This window comes from Cibotium barometz, chromosome 55, assembly GCF_041138505.1.
Source record: "Cibotium barometz isolate CiBa-2024 chromosome 55, ASM4113850v1, whole genome shotgun sequence".
Lineage (NCBI taxonomy): Eukaryota > Viridiplantae > Streptophyta > Polypodiopsida > Cyatheales > Cibotiaceae > Cibotium > Cibotium barometz.
Genome location: NC_141100.1, coordinates 25,159,253 through 25,178,248, shown reverse-complemented (window position 1 = coordinate 25,178,248; position 18,996 = coordinate 25,159,253).

Below are 18,996 nucleotides of genomic sequence, written 5' to 3'. Positions count from 1 at the left end.
TTACAATAAAATAATCAACTTTTATGCATACCTCTATGCATGAAATTCAATTATGATAAAAGTCACACTTTTATAATAAAATAATCAACTTTTATGCATACCTCTATGCATGAAATTCAATATAATAAAAGACACACTTTTATAATAAAATAATCAACTTTTATGCATACCTTTATGCATGAAATTCAAATATGATAAAAGACACACTTTTATAATAAAATAATCAACTTTTATGCATACCTTTATGCATGAAATTCAAATATGATAAAAGTAACACTTTTGATATAAAAATTTATCCATTATGCATACTTCTATGCATGAAATAAAAATGATAAAAATAACACTTTTGATATAAAAATTTATCCTTTATGCATACTTCTATGCATGAAAATAAAAATTGATGAAAATAACACTTTTGATATAAAAATTTATCCATTATGCATACTTCTATGCATGAAAATAAAAATGGTAAAAGTAACACTTTTGATATAAAAACTTATCCTTTATGCATAATATAAAAATTCAGTTTCTCCATGATTATAATGAATTTTTTTCAATTAATCTAGGATGATAATTCCTAGAATATGGTAGGAAGTCCTCTTTTTATGCTTTGAATGAAATTATTTAATGCATAATTTTTATAAAAATTTTGCCATAGCTCCGCTGCTATGACTGATAAATCTCTATTTTTCTAAGGGATAAAGCTTATCATTAAGAAAATAATTAAAATGATCTCTAATTGGATCATTAATCCAAAATGGATTGAATCATCAATATACATAAACTAAAAGCATAGAAAAAAGCCATTAAATTTGGCCTCAAGCATAGCTTAATCTTGGGTTAAGGAAAAGCTTTATGAAAAGCTTCATTTGGATTGAGAATGGGTCATGAGTATGACCATTTCTTGAGTGAGAGAGAGAAATTACATAAAAACCATTAGAATTTAAACATAAATAGAAATTTATGTAATTCTTTACTATCATTAATTACTTAACTTCAATAGCATTCATCAAATTATGTAACTCTTCACTACTATTCACCAATTAACTTCAATAGCATTTAAAAAACCATACCAATTAAGCTTCTTAAGCTTGAGAGGGGTTGAGAAGAGAGAAACATTGAGAAATTATAGGAAAGATCAATATTCACTAATTACCTTACAAATTGCTTGATTCTTTGTTCACGGTAGAGGCCCCAACCAATCAATTGGTTAAGTATGTTGATGGAGCCACCAATGGGGATTGAAGAAAGAGGGAAGCTCCAAAAACTAGTAAATTATTAATGAATTCACAGTTCTTGGCTTAGGTGGAGTAGAGTAACGATGCATAAACACTATATATTGTTTTTCAACAAGGGGAGGCTTCTATTTATAGGAAAAATTGAGCTCCTAACCAAACAAACTGATTCTAGAATTTTCCAACTCAGTTTGGTCAATTTTTGACCATTTTTAGGTCAGTTGAGCTAACTTTTTGTAACTAGACTTGAATTAGGAGAGAGGAGAGATGAAATATCTCAATTTTTATGAGTTTAAAACTCATTCAAGCATGTGAAATATGCACCTCCTTTAAAGAACTCCCCTTCCTTACATAGTGTCAATATGAAATCATTATACCCAAAATATCTCATATTTTTAATATTGCTCATAGTTTTTTACTAATAAACCTTGTACATTTTCAACTCTTCATCTTATGTGAAATATGCACCTCCTTTAAAGAACTCCCCTTCCTTACATAGTGTCAATATGAAATCATTATACCCAAAATATCTCATATTTTTAATATTGCTCATAGTTTTTTACTAATAAACCTTGTACATTTTCAACTCTTCATCTTATGTGAAATATGCACCTCCTTTAAAGAACTCCCCTTCCTTACATAGTGTCAATATGAAATCATTATACCCAAAATATCTCATATTTTTAATATTGCTCATAGTTTTTTTACTAATAAACCTTGTACATTTTCAACTCTTCATCTTATGTGAGCATTTACTCATTTTTGGGTATCTTCTTTTACAAAATTGGATTTATCTCCTCCCTACACATGGATTGATGCTATTGGCCCATAGGAACCTTAATTGGACCATAATCCAAAAATTTCTGAAAATCTAGACCCTTAGGCTAAGGTCCTTTATACCCATTTCCAATTAATTCCAATTGCACATTGGAAAGTTCTTTTTGAATTTCTGTTTCAGGGAAACTTATTTTAATAAGATGAGATAATTTTCTATCCAAAAATATTAAAAATCTGAATATTCTCTCTCTAGAATATTTTCTCTCTCTAGGTTAAAACAGTTAGAAACAAGTCTTTTATATTTCTGAAGAGGGATTGATTACAAGGGAAGATGCTGGACATTTTGAGAGGCTGGGGAGGAATCTTACATTCTCTCCCACTTGAAAAATGCGAGATGTCCTCATCTCGCAAATTGGGGGTAATTTCGCAAGATGCACTTCTCATGACGCAGTAGTATCGGGGACCCAAACCCAAGGCTTCGATAACCATGGCCAAGCGGACATTGTTACGAAAGTGCTGCTGACCCCAGGGTGTTACCCTAGTTATGTCTTGATAGGTCCGCCATTTGCTCTGAGCTACAGACGTTCCCAACTGAGGAAAAAGTAAGCGCTCATACTGTTCTATAAAATCCTTCTTCACAGACTCGCTTGCGTCTTGAAGGTGAGAAATCATCACGGATAAAACTAATTCCTGTTGCCAAGCCATGAAGGAGATTAAGAAGAAGGGAGATCAATGGAAGTAAGATTACTGTGAGCGATAAGTAAAAGTTACGACTTATATAAAGGAAGGAGTTAGCGTAACCTAGAAGCCAACGGTATCTTGCCACTGAAGTTTTATCGTCTTTCCATGATTTGGGTTTGGCACAAATTTCTATAGAAGGCATTAAGAACTTTGAGATGAGGAGATAAAAGAAGTTCGTAGGCTAAGTCACCTACTTTCTTTGATCCACAATAGCTGGGGGATAACTACTTATACTCCCCTAGAGATAAAGAAATTCTTTTGGTCCGTAATCAAATGAAGACTATAACTGCTTCTTTGAATTCTCTGACTGTCCTCTTCTTATCTGTATATTGTCTCTGTCGATCCTGGGCAGCGTTTATATCTTTATGAATTGCCTGCATCTGTTGCTCTAAGTCGCCAAGCATTTGACTGGTCATCTCGACCCTAATCAATGGGTTGGACCTAGTTTAAGCAATCTTGTCCGAGAGACGGACCCTGATTAGATTGGTATGAAGGAATTGGTCTCTGAATTTGGGTTCTAGACTTCCCTGTGTCCTTTTCATGGTAGGAGTCGCGCAGTCTTAAGATCCAATTTATTCTGGGTTCCTTAGATTCTGGTCAACCCAACAGAATATTGGGATAAATGTTCCTTATATAGAACTCATCATTAAATAATAATTCATTTATATCATATCATTCCTACAATAATGGTCCATTAGACCGAAAAATTTCCTTCTGAACATTCCTCCACGAGAATTTCAGTTAAGTTATCAATTTGTCATCCCTTAACTTGATCTATCGTGACAAGTGTTAACAGTAACAAGTTGACAGCACAATCCACTAATCTCATAGTGATTTGCTGAAATCATTATCATCATTCTAGTTATGAGTATCATCACAGAGACTCGTCCCATTCATCCTCATTGTGGTTTCGCTCAGGTTATAATATTCCAACTAAATTTCAAAAATCATCATTTTTCAATCAGAATCTAAATCAATTCATCAATTCTCAAACAGAATTAAAAATCATATCAACCACATTCGAAATCATCATCTGGATAGCATTAACGCTTATAATTTCAAGTCTTAGATTTACTCGTATATACTGTCAGTAAAGAGCTGCAGTTATACTCTCGATATATACGGGTAGTCATGATACTTGGAACTATAGGATAGATACCATCATGTCTAGGCCTCAAGCAAGTCAGGGTTCCATACAATTGCGGTACTTCCATCTGAAAACCCAATTACTAAATTACGAATTTTTCAGTTTGAATATCAAATTGTATGAATTATATCACACAATTACAACCTTTTTGTGTTTCTTGATAAATTTTTGACATATTTGGCTTCTCAGTTGATCTTTATTAGCCAATTACTCTGATGATTGTATCCTGTGATGTCAAAATACTCTTCCAAGGCTTCCACCCATTTCTCCACTGTTGAGATATCGAGCTCTTGTGAGGCGGTGGACACTGATGACCCGCCTGGGGGATAGGCCCCGTACTTACACCACTGGCATGGTTGGTGAGATCTTGGGTGATATGCGGCCAGTGGGATGACAGGCTGTGTGATAGCCACTCTAGAGACTGGCATAGTTATAGCGCCAGCTCATTTAGTCGGGTTCACACTATAGAGAACCCGTGTATGTATTTGGTTGAGCACCTTTCATATTGTGTGTACTCTTATTCTTATATATGGTGTGTTGAGTGTTGAGTAGAGAAGAAGAAGATTTTCAGCCTCTCACCTTGTGTGTTCTCTATTAGGGTTTTGTGAGTGTGTGTGTGTGCTTGCAAGAGCTCAAGCTCTCCTCCCCCCTGCATCTTTTCATCCACAGCCTCACCCAGGTTCTCCCCTTCTCCTTTGAAGGGTCCTGGCTAAGACCTATGAAGAGCCTTGCGAACATCAAGGTCAAGCTCGTCATCTTCAGAGACAGGGTCTGGCTGACGACCACAGTTTCATCGTCTCATGATTCCGCCAAAATTTATATATTATTAAATTTTTATTTTGATATTATTCACGAGATCCTAAGACTTAAGAGTTCGGAAAACAATTTCTTATACAAGACAAGATCTTAATGGAGATCTATGACATATGTCCGATAACAGATTTTTTTGTTCTTTATCAGCAGCAGATTGTTCGCCATAAACAATCATTTATCCAACAGGAATTTTTTAACCGGAAAACGTTTCTTTATTTATATAAAAGTTGCAAAATGTACATAGAGCAACTCGGCTCTGAGTTCAAAATCTCCTCGAAAGACATATAAGAGGACCGTACACTGGGCCATAGTCATGCCCTGTTACATAAGTTCTCTAACTGCGAATGGAGCTATTATTTTCTCCTTAGGGATAAATCGACTAAGGAGTCTATAAACTCGGCAAGCAAGTCTGAAATTTTGAGGCGTTGAAAGATATAGAATGACACCACGCGTCATTTTTAGCTTTATCAAAATCATGGACAATGAGAGGTTCTGCCTCAGCATTGCACGCCGGTTGTAAGAGGCGTGGATATATAGCCCTGCAAACGACTTATGCTGTTGTCTCTCCACTGGGTTAGGAAAATATAATTCCTCGAAATGGCGTGCGAGTCTTGCTCGGCTTGTTCGTGTTGAAGCGGAAGAGATGAGATGCTCGAAGGCAAATGCAATCATATCTTGAGACTGGGTGAGGTCGGGAATACCAGATAAATGGAGAACTTCCATCTATAAAAACAATTTCTTTGATTAAAATTTCTTCATTAAAGAAGCTTACGGAATGAAAATACATTATGAAAATTCTGTTTCTGATTCTTATTACCAATTTCAGATAGGAATTTAATTATCTTTATTAGCTTTCAAAACCTGCTGTGATACCAACTATGAGATCCATGTCCCCACCGCGCAACGGATTTGGGGTACTAGCAGCGGAAGTAGCACATCGTGCGTGGGTAGGGTCTCACACTCGGGGCCTCACCCACGGATATCCGGACAAGAGACTAATCCGTCGGTTTGTCCAAAACCGAAACCGGAAAAACTTCCTTTACCCGGAAAGCATGGGCGATTCCACAAGGATAACTCTTTACTCTAACGTAGTCAAGATCATTACGGATCAACTGATCTGACTGCACCTTTAACGGTACTTGGTCAAATCAAGGAAGAAACTTGCACTTGGATCATTGGGATCAACGCTTTTTTCCCCATCAAGAGGCACGGCCGTTGATTCCTATCCATAGAACAATTTCTATCCGGGATTTACTTCATCTATCGTAATAATAGAAATTAAATCTCGATTTACGGATCCATCAGTCCAGCCTAACCCCATCCAGTCCCATGGGTTAGCCAACTGCCCCAACCACTGTAGTGATGGGATCCAATTAAGAATTTGGTTAGGTTTTGTCCCGGGTACCATGGAAAAGAGTTCCAAGGTCCCCTAGCCGGAAGTTCATGCAAACATAAAACTAGTCACACCACTTACACACCCAATATGAAATTGCCTTTTCCTTAGCATCAACTAGCTTTAAAACAATCCTTTAATAAAACCATTATGTCACTGATGACAATCCTCAAAGTCTCTGGTTGAATCCTTATTTCCAGTTATTCATTTATTGGTATACTTATGGCATCATTGGCAACCAGAACGCTCACCACCTGTTCGCTCAGGGGCCTTTTCCATAGTTCCTAGCTCATCCGGAAATATATTCATATAATAGAAGGGAATCTCCGTGGAAGATCAGCTAGATCAACCCACAGATCCATATAAAAGAGCCATGGACTCATCCGTTGAGGACCAGCAAGGTCAATCAACCAGATCCATGCCCGGTTTCAGAAAACAACTCTTACTCCTTGTTCCAATATCTTCCACGACGCACGTGTCGGTATCTTCGGCGACCCAGAGCCCGAGTACCGTATGGTCAACACCCTCTAGGATCCTTCGCAGGTGACCTAGCGCTTCACTCATAGGCCGCTTCCTTGGTCCCTCATCCACCGTACCGGAAGCTCACCATTTAAATCGAACCGAGGCTGGTCAAGACCTCGATCGACCTTGCTACGCGAGACGTCCTCCATTGACTCTCCGTCAGCAGTTGCAACTTTATCACTTCGGTCTTCATGACCTTAATCCTCAAGACGGTCAAAATGCTTCTCCAGCATTCTTGACATAAAACAGTCATGTACAAACAGTCACAAAATACAGTTTCTATAACGAACTCTTGTCTTTCCATATTATCCACTCTCGGACCACATTACTTAGTCCACATTCCATTCACTGTGTACTCGTTCTCATCCATTCACTCATATATACTACACATTATCTCACATACACCTTCATATTCATTATTCTACATACATATCCATGTTCATACGTCCACATCATACATCCAATTTCACATTCATACATACACATCTACATGCATACATCCACATCCACATTCATACATCCATACCTCCATTTTCACATCCACACATCCACATTCATATTCATACATCCACATTCACATGCATACATCCATTTTCACATCCTCATTCATACATCCACATTCACATACATACATCCACATCCGTATCTACATCCATACATCCACATCCACCTCTTCATTCACATTCACATCCATACATCCACATCTACATACATACATCCACATCTACATACATACATCCATACATCCACATCTACATACATACATCCATTTTCACATCCTCATTCATACATACACATCCACATACATACATACACATCCGTATCTACATCCATACATCCTCATCCACATCCACATTCACATTCATACATATACATCTACATGTATACATCCACATCACATTCATACAACCATATTACATCCATTCTCGTCCTAACACATCCCATATACATCTTAACACATCCTAACTCATCTTAACACATTCTATCACATCTCATACACATCTTATCACATCTTTTCACATCTCATACACCTCTTATCACATCCTATCACTTTCCATACGCATCTTATCAAATCTTATCACATCTCATACACCTCTTATCACATCCTATCACATTTCATATCTTTTTTAAGAGAATTCTTATATTTGATATAAGATTTCTCTACACATTTATTTATGCATAAATTCCATTTAAGGAGACTAACACTTTTGAAATTAAAATCAATCTTTTATGCATCTTCTTATGCATAAATTCAATTTGGTAGGAATTACACTTTTAGAATAAAAGAATTTCTCTTATGCATCTAAGTTATGCATAAATTCCATTTATGAAGAAAATCACACTTTTAGTATAAAAAGAATATCTTTTTTTTGCATACCTCTGCATGAAATCCAATATGATAAAAGTAACACTCTTAAAATAATCAACTTTTATGCATACCTCTATGCATGAAATTCAATTATGATAAAAGTCACACTTTTATAATAAAATAATCAACTTTTATGCATACCTCTATGTATGAAATTCAATATAATAAAAGACACACTTTTATAATAAAATAATCAACTTTTATGCATACCTTTATGCATGACATTCAAATATAATAAAAGACACACTTTTATAATAAAATAATCAACTTTTATGCATACCTTTATGCATGAAATTCAAATATGATAAAAGTAACACTTTTGATATAAAAATTTATCCATTATGCATACTTCTATGCATGAAATAAAAATGATAAAAATAACACTTTTGATATAAAAATTTATCCTTTATGCATACTTCTATGCATGAAAATAAAAATTGATAAAAATAAAACTTTTGATATAAAAATTTATCCATTATGCATACTTCTATGCATGAAAATAAAAATGGTAAAAGTAACACTTTTGATATAAAAACTTATCCTTTATGCATAATATAAAAATTCAATTTCTCCATGATTATAATGAATTTCTTTCAATTAATCTAGGATGATAATTCCTAGAATATGGTAGGAAGTCCCCTTTTTATGCTTTGAATGAAATTATTTTATGCATAATTTTTATAAAAATTTTGCCATAGCTCCGCTGCTATGAACTGATAAATCTCAATTTTTCTAAGGGATAAAGCTTATCATTAAGAAAATAATTAAAATGAACTCTAATTGGATCATTAATCCAAAATGGATTGAATCATCAATATACATAAACTAAAAGCATAGAAAAAAGCCATTAATTTGGCCTCAAGCATAGCTTAATCTTGGGTTAAGGAAAAGCTTTATGAAAAGCTTCATTTGGATTGAGAATGGGTCATGAGTATGACCATTTCTTGAGTGAGAGAGAGAAATTACATAAAAACCATTAGAATTTAAACACAAATAGAAATTTATGTAATTCTTTACTATCATTAATTACTTAACTTCAATAGCATTCATCAAATTATGTAACTCTTCACTACTATTCACCAATTAACTTCAATAGCATTTAAAAAACCATACCAATTAAGCTTCTCAAGCTTGAGAGGGGTTGAGAAGAGAGAAACATTGAGAAATTATAGGAAAGATCAATATTCACTAATTACCTTACAAATTGCTTGATTCTTTGTTCACGGTAGAGGCCCCCAACCAATCAATTGGTTAAGTATGTTGATGGAGCCACCAATGGGGATTGAAGAAAGAGGGAAGCTCCAAAAACTAGTGAATTATTAATGAATTCATAGTTCTTGGCTTAGGTGGAGTAGAGTAATGATGCATAAACACTATATATTTTTTTTTCAACAAGGGGAGGCTTCTATTTATAGGAAAAATTGAGCTCCTAACCAAACAAACTGATTCTAGAATTTTCCAACTCAGTTTGGTCAATTTTTGACCATTTTTAGGTCAATTGAGCTAACTTTTTGTAACTAGACTTGAATTAGGAGAGAGGAGAGATGAAATATCTCAATTTTTATGAGTTTAAAACTCATTCAAGCATGTGAAATATGCACCTCCTTTAAAGAACTCCCCTTCCTTACATAGTGTCAATATGAAATCATTATACCCAAAATATCTCATATTTTTAATATTGCTCATAGTTTTTTACTAATAAACCTTGTACATTTTCAACTCTTCATCTTATGTGAAATATGCACCTCCTTTAAAGAACTCCCCTTCCTTACATAGTGTTAATATGAAATCATTATACCCAAAATATCTCATATTTTTAATATTGCTCATAGTTTTTTACTAATAAACCTTGTACATTTTCAACTCTTCATCTTATGTGAAATATGCACCTCCTTTAAAGAACTCCCCTTCCTTACATAGTGTCAATATGAAATCATTATACCCAAAATATCTCATATTTTTAATATTGCTCATAGTTTTTTTACTAATAAACCTTGTACATTTTCAACTCTTCATCTTATGTGAGCATTTACTCATTTTTGGGTATCTTCTTTTACAAAATTGGATTTATCTCCTCCCTACACATGGATTGATGCTATTGGCCCATAGGAACCTTAATTGGACCATAATCCAAAAATTTCTGAAAATCTAGACCCTTAGGCTAAGGTCCTTTATACCCATTTTCAATTAATTCCAATTGCACATTGGAAAGTTCTTTTTGAATTTCTGTTTCAGGGGAACTTATTTTAATAAGATGAGATAATTTTCTATCCAAAAATATTAAAAATCTGAATATTCTCTCTCTAGAATATTTTCTCTCTCTAGGTTAAAACAGTTAGAAACAAGTCTTTTATATTTCTGAAGAGGGATTGATTACAAGGGAAGATGCTGGACATTTTGAGAGGCTGGGGAGGAATATTACAATCCCCCAGGCGGGTCATCGGTGGCCACCGCCTCACTAGACGAGCTCGATATCTCAACACTCCCCCTCGAGCTCAACTCCATCTCATGTACACCAAAGGAAGCCCTAAATCTGCGGAGCTTCTCTGTACCCAATGCTTTGGTGAAGATGTCAGCTACCTGATCCTCTGTGTTGACATAAACAAGGTCAAGATCTCCTGCCAAGACCTTCTCTCTGACGAAGTGGTAGTGGACCTCTATGTGCTTCGTACGAGCATGAAAGACTGGGTTCCTAGCCAACTGTATACTGCTAATGTTGTCACAGAAAATGACAACTTGTCTTAACAAACAACCTTTCATTATCCTCGTTATTTCTGCTTGAGGATGCATAGTTGTTTTGCTGCACTTTCCCATTTTGCATGTCAGCATGCTTTTTATAACATACTGCCTGCACATATCTAGGCTTACCACAATAATAGCATTCACGTGCATCATTATATTGCCTTTGCCAATTTCCATGGCCTCTTTGACTCCCCCTGCCTCTGAATTTGCCTCTTCCACCTGTGTGTTGTTGTTGTTGTTGTTGATTCTGGGACTGTTGTTGTTGTTGCTGCTGCTGGCCATAATTCTGATTACCTGTTCGGCCACCTCCTTGACTGCGTCCACGGCCTCCTCTACCTCGTCCTCTTCCTGAACTCGTGTAGAAGGCCTGTTGCTCTGAATTGTTTTTGCTTTGTGAAGACTGTTGGTCTTCACCCAAGCTCTTCTCTTCGATAATCAGCATAGACACCAAATCTGTAAAGTTGGGAATGTTTTCCCGAGTTTGAATAGACGTCTTGAACGCCTTGTATTGTGACCCGAGACTACGTAGACAGACCTCCACCTTATCATCATCATCTACTGACGCACCAATAGATGCAAGGGATTCCACAATACCCTTTATCTTCAATGCATAGTCATTCACAGACATGCTCTTTTTCTCCACAGTATGAAGTTCATTCTTCAACTGTATCTTACGTGCCTTGGTATTTGTTTCATAAAGCTTTACCAAGGTGTCCCCATGCCTCCTTGGGGGACTTGGCATCCTGAATGTGCCCAATCATGGTGTCCTGTATACTAATGGAGAGCCAATACATAACCTTCCTGGCTCCTTGGTTCCAGTCTTTAAACTCTTTCACATCTGCAGCAATCGGATTTATATCCGGTATCTCCGGTGCCTCTTCATGGTCACCTTCTATGTAGTCCCAATAGCCTTTTCCCATCAAGAAATTCATCAACCTGAACCTCCAAGCATGGAAGTTATTCTTATCCAGCTTCTCAGCCACAATCTGTGTTATGCCATCATTAGACATCTTGCCAAACACACAATTTTACCAGAAACTGCACTCTGGTTTTTTCTGCACAACTGCTGTATTTTCTGCACAGCGGTACTGCAGTCCACTCAAATGTCACAATCAGTGACCTCAATGTGCATACATACATGCAATGGCAACTGTAGACCTCTTTGCAGCACCCATAGTGTCTGCACAGTCAATCTATCTTCCTGCAATTCTTAAAACAGAGTTCTTCAGAGAATTGATGACTTACCCCGCAGTGCTCGAAATCGCCTGCTTTTTGAAAAACGGAGGTCCAGATGCGCCCGAAACGCGATTTTGGCTCTAAAAATTTGTGTCTGATAGGACAATATAGTTGCCCTATAGCTTTACTCCCGCGAAGAAAGCTCCTCAATCAGAGATCGTTTGCCGGTGCCTCCCGTAGAGCTCCCGACAAGGGTGTAGTCACCAACACAAATAGGGAAGAGTAGTTGAAGCTCTTACCCTCGTACCGCTTCCTGTGGTTCTCTTGCTTGCAGCTCAACCCTTAGCATGAACCAGGCTCTGATACCATGAAAAGATGCAGGGGGGAAGAGAGCTTGAGCTCTTGCAAGCACACACACACTCACAAAACCCTAATAGAGAACACACAAGGTGAGAGGCTGAAAATCTTCTTCTTCTTCACTCAACACTCAACACACCATATACAAGAATAAGAGTACTCATAATATGAAAGGTACTCAACCAATACATACACGGGTTCTCTATAGTGTGAACTCGACTAAATGAGCTGGCACTATAACTATGCCAGTCTCTCTAGAATGGCTGTCACACAGCCTGTCATCCCACTGGCCGCATATCACCCAAGATCTCACCAACCATGCCAGTGGTGTAAGTGTGGGGCTTATCTCCCAGGCAGGTCATCAGTGGCCACCGCCTCACTAGACGAGCTCGATATCTCAACATTCGTGTGCCCAAGATCTCACCAACCATGCCAGTGGTGTAAGTGTGGGGCTTATCTCCCAGGCGGGTCATCAGTGGTGGCCACAGCCTCACTAGACGAGCTCGATATCTCAACATTCGTGTGTCCTACCTCGTTGCAATTAAAGCACCGATTTTTCTTTCGCGCTTTAATATACTGCTCTTTCTTTTGGACTTCGCTGTCTCTTTTCTTCCTGGATGGTTGCGGTTTTTTAGACCAATGACCACCCTGTCCTTCCTGGTCCATCCTATCCTCCTGCTTATCACTCCGAAATTCCTTTTCTTTTAAGGCCTGACCTCCTTGTCTCACTACCCTCGGCCCTACTCGAACCACCACATGCGCACTACGATGCTTGATGTCATCAAATATCTGCACATACTTAATTGCCTATGCTAAGTCTTTAGGCTGTAAGGGCTCTACGTACTCAAGGTAATCATTTTTGGGGCCTCTTTTAAAGCCTCGCAATGTCTGGAATGCATCGATTCCCTTTAGCTTGAGTACTATCTCCCTATAGTCTGAGATGTACTGAGTCAGGGATTTGTTCTCCATCGAGCACTTGTCCCATAACTCCCAGCTTCTCTCCGCCTCATTAATAGGCAAAAACTCTTTTCGAAACATCGTTTCAAACTCCGTCTCCAAGTGGCAAGATAAGTTGTCAAACTCATCCACCATTTGTACACTTTGTCGCCTCCCTCCACACAGTCAATTACGCCCTGAGAGATAAGGATAAGATTTTCTTTTTGAATGGTTGAAAGCCATTAAGTGGGCTCCGGTCCCCGGTCACGCACGGACCCTGACCAAATCGAAACTGACACTCTGATACCAATGATAGATTATCGTAACACCACTACGGGCATTACCACACAGGAGGGGACGGCCTCTGGCAGCTCACCACCCAGCCATAGAGGAAGAATGAGGATTGCCCCTCATCCCCCAGGCTATATAGTGTGTGGCCTACCGTCCACACTAGCCTGGCCACCCATGACTCCGCATGGACGTCCTCTCCCACTGAACCCCGGATGGCCATGTCCTCGGCGCTTCGACCGAGGCGTTGACGCTAAAGCCCCATCTGGCGATCCGGTCTACCGTCGATCACAGGCATTACAGCCTATGTGACATAACCAAATTCTAAATTGGATCCCATCACTACAGTGGTTGGGCGGTTGGCTAACCCATGGGACTGGATGGGGTTAGGCTGGACTGATGGATCCCTAAATTGAGACTCAATTCTGTTTTGGTTCGATAGATGAAGTAAATCTCGGACAAAAATTGTTCTATGGAAAAGAATCAACGGTTGTGCCTCTCTCAATGACGAAAAAAGCATTGGTCTGTATGATCTAAGTACAATCTTTTCCCTGATCTGACTATGGGACTTATGGGTTGGGTCAGATCAATTTAGTTAGTTAAGACTTTTGACTACATTAGAGAAAAGTTAGCCTGGAAGAATCGCCTGTGCTTTTCGGGCAAGGGAAGTTTTTCCGGGTTCGGTTTTGGAAGAACCAATGGATTAGTCTCTTGTCTGGATATCAGTGGGCGAGGCCCCGACTGTGGGACCCTCCCCCGTGCAAGAAGTGCTACTTTCGCTATTGCTAACACCCCTGAATTCGTGCGGTGGAGATAGGGACCTCATAGCTAGTATCAGAGCGAATTGGCTAATGAGGATCAACCGAGAAGCCAAAAATGTCAAAAATTTATGAAGAAGCAGTAAAAGGTTGTAATTGTGTGATAAAATTCATACAAATTGATATTCAAACTAAAATTCGTAAATTAGTAATTGGGTCTTCAGATGGAAGTACCGCAATTATATGGAATCCCTGACTTGCTTGAGGCCTAGACATGATGGTATTTACCTTATAGTTCCAAGGACCGTGACTACCCGTATATACGGAGGAAATAATTGTAGCTCTTTACCTCGGGGGGGTCACTCGTATAAATATGTAAGTATCACGTGGGTTCAACAGAAGGACATTTTAAATATTTAAAACTTACAGAAATATATTTACAGAGGGGATTTATTTATTGTATTTTAAAAAAATTTTACAGATTTGAATAGGAAAGGATACATTATATTCACTAAAAAATTCACAGATAAGGGACTTTTTAAATAGGCCTTGAACGCACGTGATATAGAGGATTTATATATAGTGACCCCCCCGAGCTCTTTACTGGCAGTATATACGAGTAAATCTAAGACTTGAAATTATAAGCATTAATACTATCTAGATGGTGAATTCGAATGTGGTTGATATGATTTTAAATTCTGGTTGTGAGAACTGATGAGTTGATTTGGATTCTGATTGAAAAATGAAGATTCTTGAATTTTGGTTGAAATGTAATAAACTAAGCAAAACCACAATGAGGATGAATGGGACGAGTCTCTGTGATAATACTCGTAGCTGGAATGACGTTAATGACTTCCTATGAGATCAATGGATTGTGCTCGCAAATTGCTGTTGTTAACACTTGACCCAGTGGATCAAGTTAAGGGATGTCAAATTAAAAATCTATATAATTGGATTGTTCAGATAAAAATTTCAGTCTAATGGACCATTATTGTGATAAGGATTTGAACGTTACGATCTAAGTGAATTATTATCTGATAATGAGTTTTATATAAGGGATCTTTATCCCAGGATTCTGTTGGGTTCACCAGACTATAAGGAACTCCAGAATAAGTTGGATCTTAAGGAAAAGAGTTCTCCTCTAATTTTGCGAGATGAGAACATCTCACGTTTTTTAAGTGGGGTAGGATGTAAGATTCCTCAAAGGCCGAAGTTTTATATAAGGAATCTTTATCCCAAGATTTTGTTGGCTTCACCATACTATAAGGAACTCCAGAGTCAGTTGGATCTTAAAGAAAAGAGTTCTCCTCTAATTTTGCGAGATGAGGACATCTCGCGTTTTTTAAGTGGGGTAAGACACCTAAGATTCCTCCCTCCAACTTTTGAGGTGTGCAAGTGTAAGAACCTCCCCTTTTGATCTTATAATTATTCCCCTCTCTGAAAAAAAAAGAAGGATCCTATTTTGGCCTAGAGAGAGAAAATGTCTAGAGGGAGGTAATTCAAAATTGAGATATTTTTGGATATAAAAATCCTCCTAGTGTCTAAAATGGTTTTCCCTGAAACAGATATTCAAAAAGAAATTTCCAATGTGCAATTGGAATAAGTTGAAAATCAGGTAAAAAGGACCTTAGCCTAAGGGTCCAGATTTTTTGAAATTTTTGAATTACGGTTCCTTTGGACCAATTAGATTAATCCAAATGTAGGGAGGAGATAAATGGAAGAATAAAAGAAAATCCTTCGAAAATGAGTAAATACTCACATAAGATGAAGAGTTGACTAAGGACAAGGTTATTAGTTAAAAAAGAATGTGGATTGATGTGGATGGATGTATGGATGATGTGGATTGATGTCGATGGATGTATGGATTGATGTGTATGATGTGGATGGATGTATAGATGATGTGGATTGATGTGTGTGGATGTGGATGGATGTATGGATTGATGTGGATGAATGTATGGATGATGTGGATTGATGTGGATGATGTGGATGGATGTGGATGGATGTATGGATGATGTGGATTGATGTGGATGATGTGGATGGATGTATGGAAGATGTGGATCAATGTGAGAGTAATGTGGATTGAGGTGAATGGATATATGGATGATGTGGATTGATGTGTGGATAACTTTGATTGATGTGGATGGATGTATGGATGATGTGGATTGATGTGGATGGATGTATGGATGATGCGGATTGATGTGTGGATAATGTGGATTGATGTGGATGGATGTATGGATGATGTGGATTGATGTGGATGATGTGGATGGATGTATGGAGGATGATGTGGATTGATGTGTGGATGATGCGATTGGATGTGATTTGATGTGGGAATGATGTGATGTGATAGGGATCGATGAAGAAAAAAAACATTATGGGAAGATGAGAAAAGATGGGGACTAATGTGAAAGGATGTGGGGTGATGAGAAAAGATGAAAATATATTGGAACTATATTTGTATGTCACATGTGATTTTAAATGACTGTTTTATGTCAAGAATGTTGTGGAAGCATTTTGATCGTCTTGTTCGTGAATGAGGTTGTGGAGATCTATCTGTTAAAGTTGCAACTGTTGAGACGGAGAGTCAACAGAGGATGTCTCATGTAGCAAGGTCTCGGCCGAGGTCTTGACCAACCTCGGTTTGATTTAAATGGTGAGTTTCCGGTGCAGTGGATGAGGGACCGAGGAAGCGGCCTATGAGTGAAGCGTTAGGTGACCTGTGAAGGATCCTAGAGGGTGCTGACCATACGGTGCTCGGGCTCTGGGTCATCGAAGATACCCACACGTATGCCGGGGAAGATATTGGAACAAGGAGTAATAGTTGTTTTCTGAATTCAGGCATGGATCTGATTGATTGACCTTGCTGGACCTCAACGAATGAGTCCATGGCTCTTTTATATGGATCTGTTTGTTGATCTTGCTGATCTTCAACGGGGACTCCATTCTAGGAACTATCAAAAAGGCCCCTAAGTGGATAGGGGGTGAGCGTTCTGGTTGGCCAATGATGCCATACGTACACTGATGAAAGAATGATTGGAAACTAGGATTCAACTAGATAATTAGAGGATTATGATCAGTGACACTATGGTTTCATTATTTTAAAGACTGTTGAACATTGTGTGAAAAATGCAATTTCATATTGGGTGTGTAAGTGGTGTGACTAGTCTTAAGTTTGCATGAATATCCGGCTAGGGGGTCTGGAAACTCTTTTCCCTCGTACCCAGGATAACCTAACCAAATTCTTAATTGGATCCCATCACTACAGTGGTTGGGCGGTTGGCTAACCCATGGGACTGATTCTTAATTGGATCCCTTCACTACAGTGGATGGGGTTAGGCTGGACTGATGGATCCCTAAATTGAGACTCAATTCTGTTCTGGTTCGATAGATGAAGTAAATCGTGGACAAAAATTGTTCTATGGACGGCTATGCCTCTCAATGAGGAAAAAAGCGTCGGTCTCTATGATCCAAGTACAATCTTTTCCTTAATCTGACGACTATGGGACTTACGAGTTTGGTCAGATCAGTTCAGTTAGTTAAGACTTTTGACTATGTTAGAGAAGAGTTATCCTAGAGGAATAGCCCTTGCTTTCTGGGCAAGGAAAGTTTTTTCGAGTTCGGTTTTGGAAGAACCAATGGATTAGTCTCTTGTCCGGAGATCCGTGGGCAAGGCCCCGAGTGTGGGACCCTGCCCCGTGCAAGAAGTGCTACTTCTGCTATACTAGCACCGCTGAATTCATTGCACGGTGGGGATAGGGCCCTCACAGTTGGTATCAGAGCGAATGGGCTAATGAGGATCAACCCAAAAGCCAAAAATGTCAAAAATTTATGAAGAAGCAGTAAAAGGTTGTAATTGTGTGATAAAATTCATACAAATTGATATTCAAACTGAAACTCGTAAACTGGTAATCGGGTCTTCAGATGGAAGTACCCAATTATATGGAATCCCATACTTGCTTGAGGCTTAGACATGATGGTATTTACTTTATAGTTCCAAGGACCGTGACTACCCATATATATCGAGGGTATAACTGCAGCTCTTTACTGTCAATATATACGAGTAAATCTAAGACTTGAAATTATAAGCATTAATACTATCCAGATGATGAATTCGAATGTGGTTAATATGATTTTAAATTCTGGTTGAGAACTGATGAGTTGATTTGGATTCTGATTGAAAAATGAAGATTCCTGAATTTTTGTTGAAATGTAATAAACTAAGCAAAACGACAATGAGCATGAATGGGATGAGTCCATGTGATAATGTTCGTAGCTGGAATGACGTTAATAATGACTTTAGCAAATCACTATGAGATTAGTGGATTGTGCTGTGGCAGAATGTTGTTATTAACACTTGACCCAGTGGATCAAATTAAGGGATGTCAAATAAAAAATCTATATAATTGAAAATTTCCATGAAGGACTCTTCAGATAGAAATTTTGGTCTAATGGACCATTATTGTGATAAGGATTTGAATGTTACGATTTGAGTGAATTATTATCTCATGATGAGTTTTATATAAGGGATCTTTATCCCAGGAATCTGTTGGGTTCACCAGCCTATAAGGAACTCTAGAATCAATTGGATCTTAAAAGAAAAGAGTTCTCCTCTAATTTTGCGAGATGAGGACATCTCGCGTTTTTTAAGTGGGGTAGGATATAAGATTCCTCCCTCCGGCTTTTGAGGTGTGCAGGTGTAAGAACCTCCCCTTCTGATCTTATAATTATTCCCCTCTCTGAAAAAA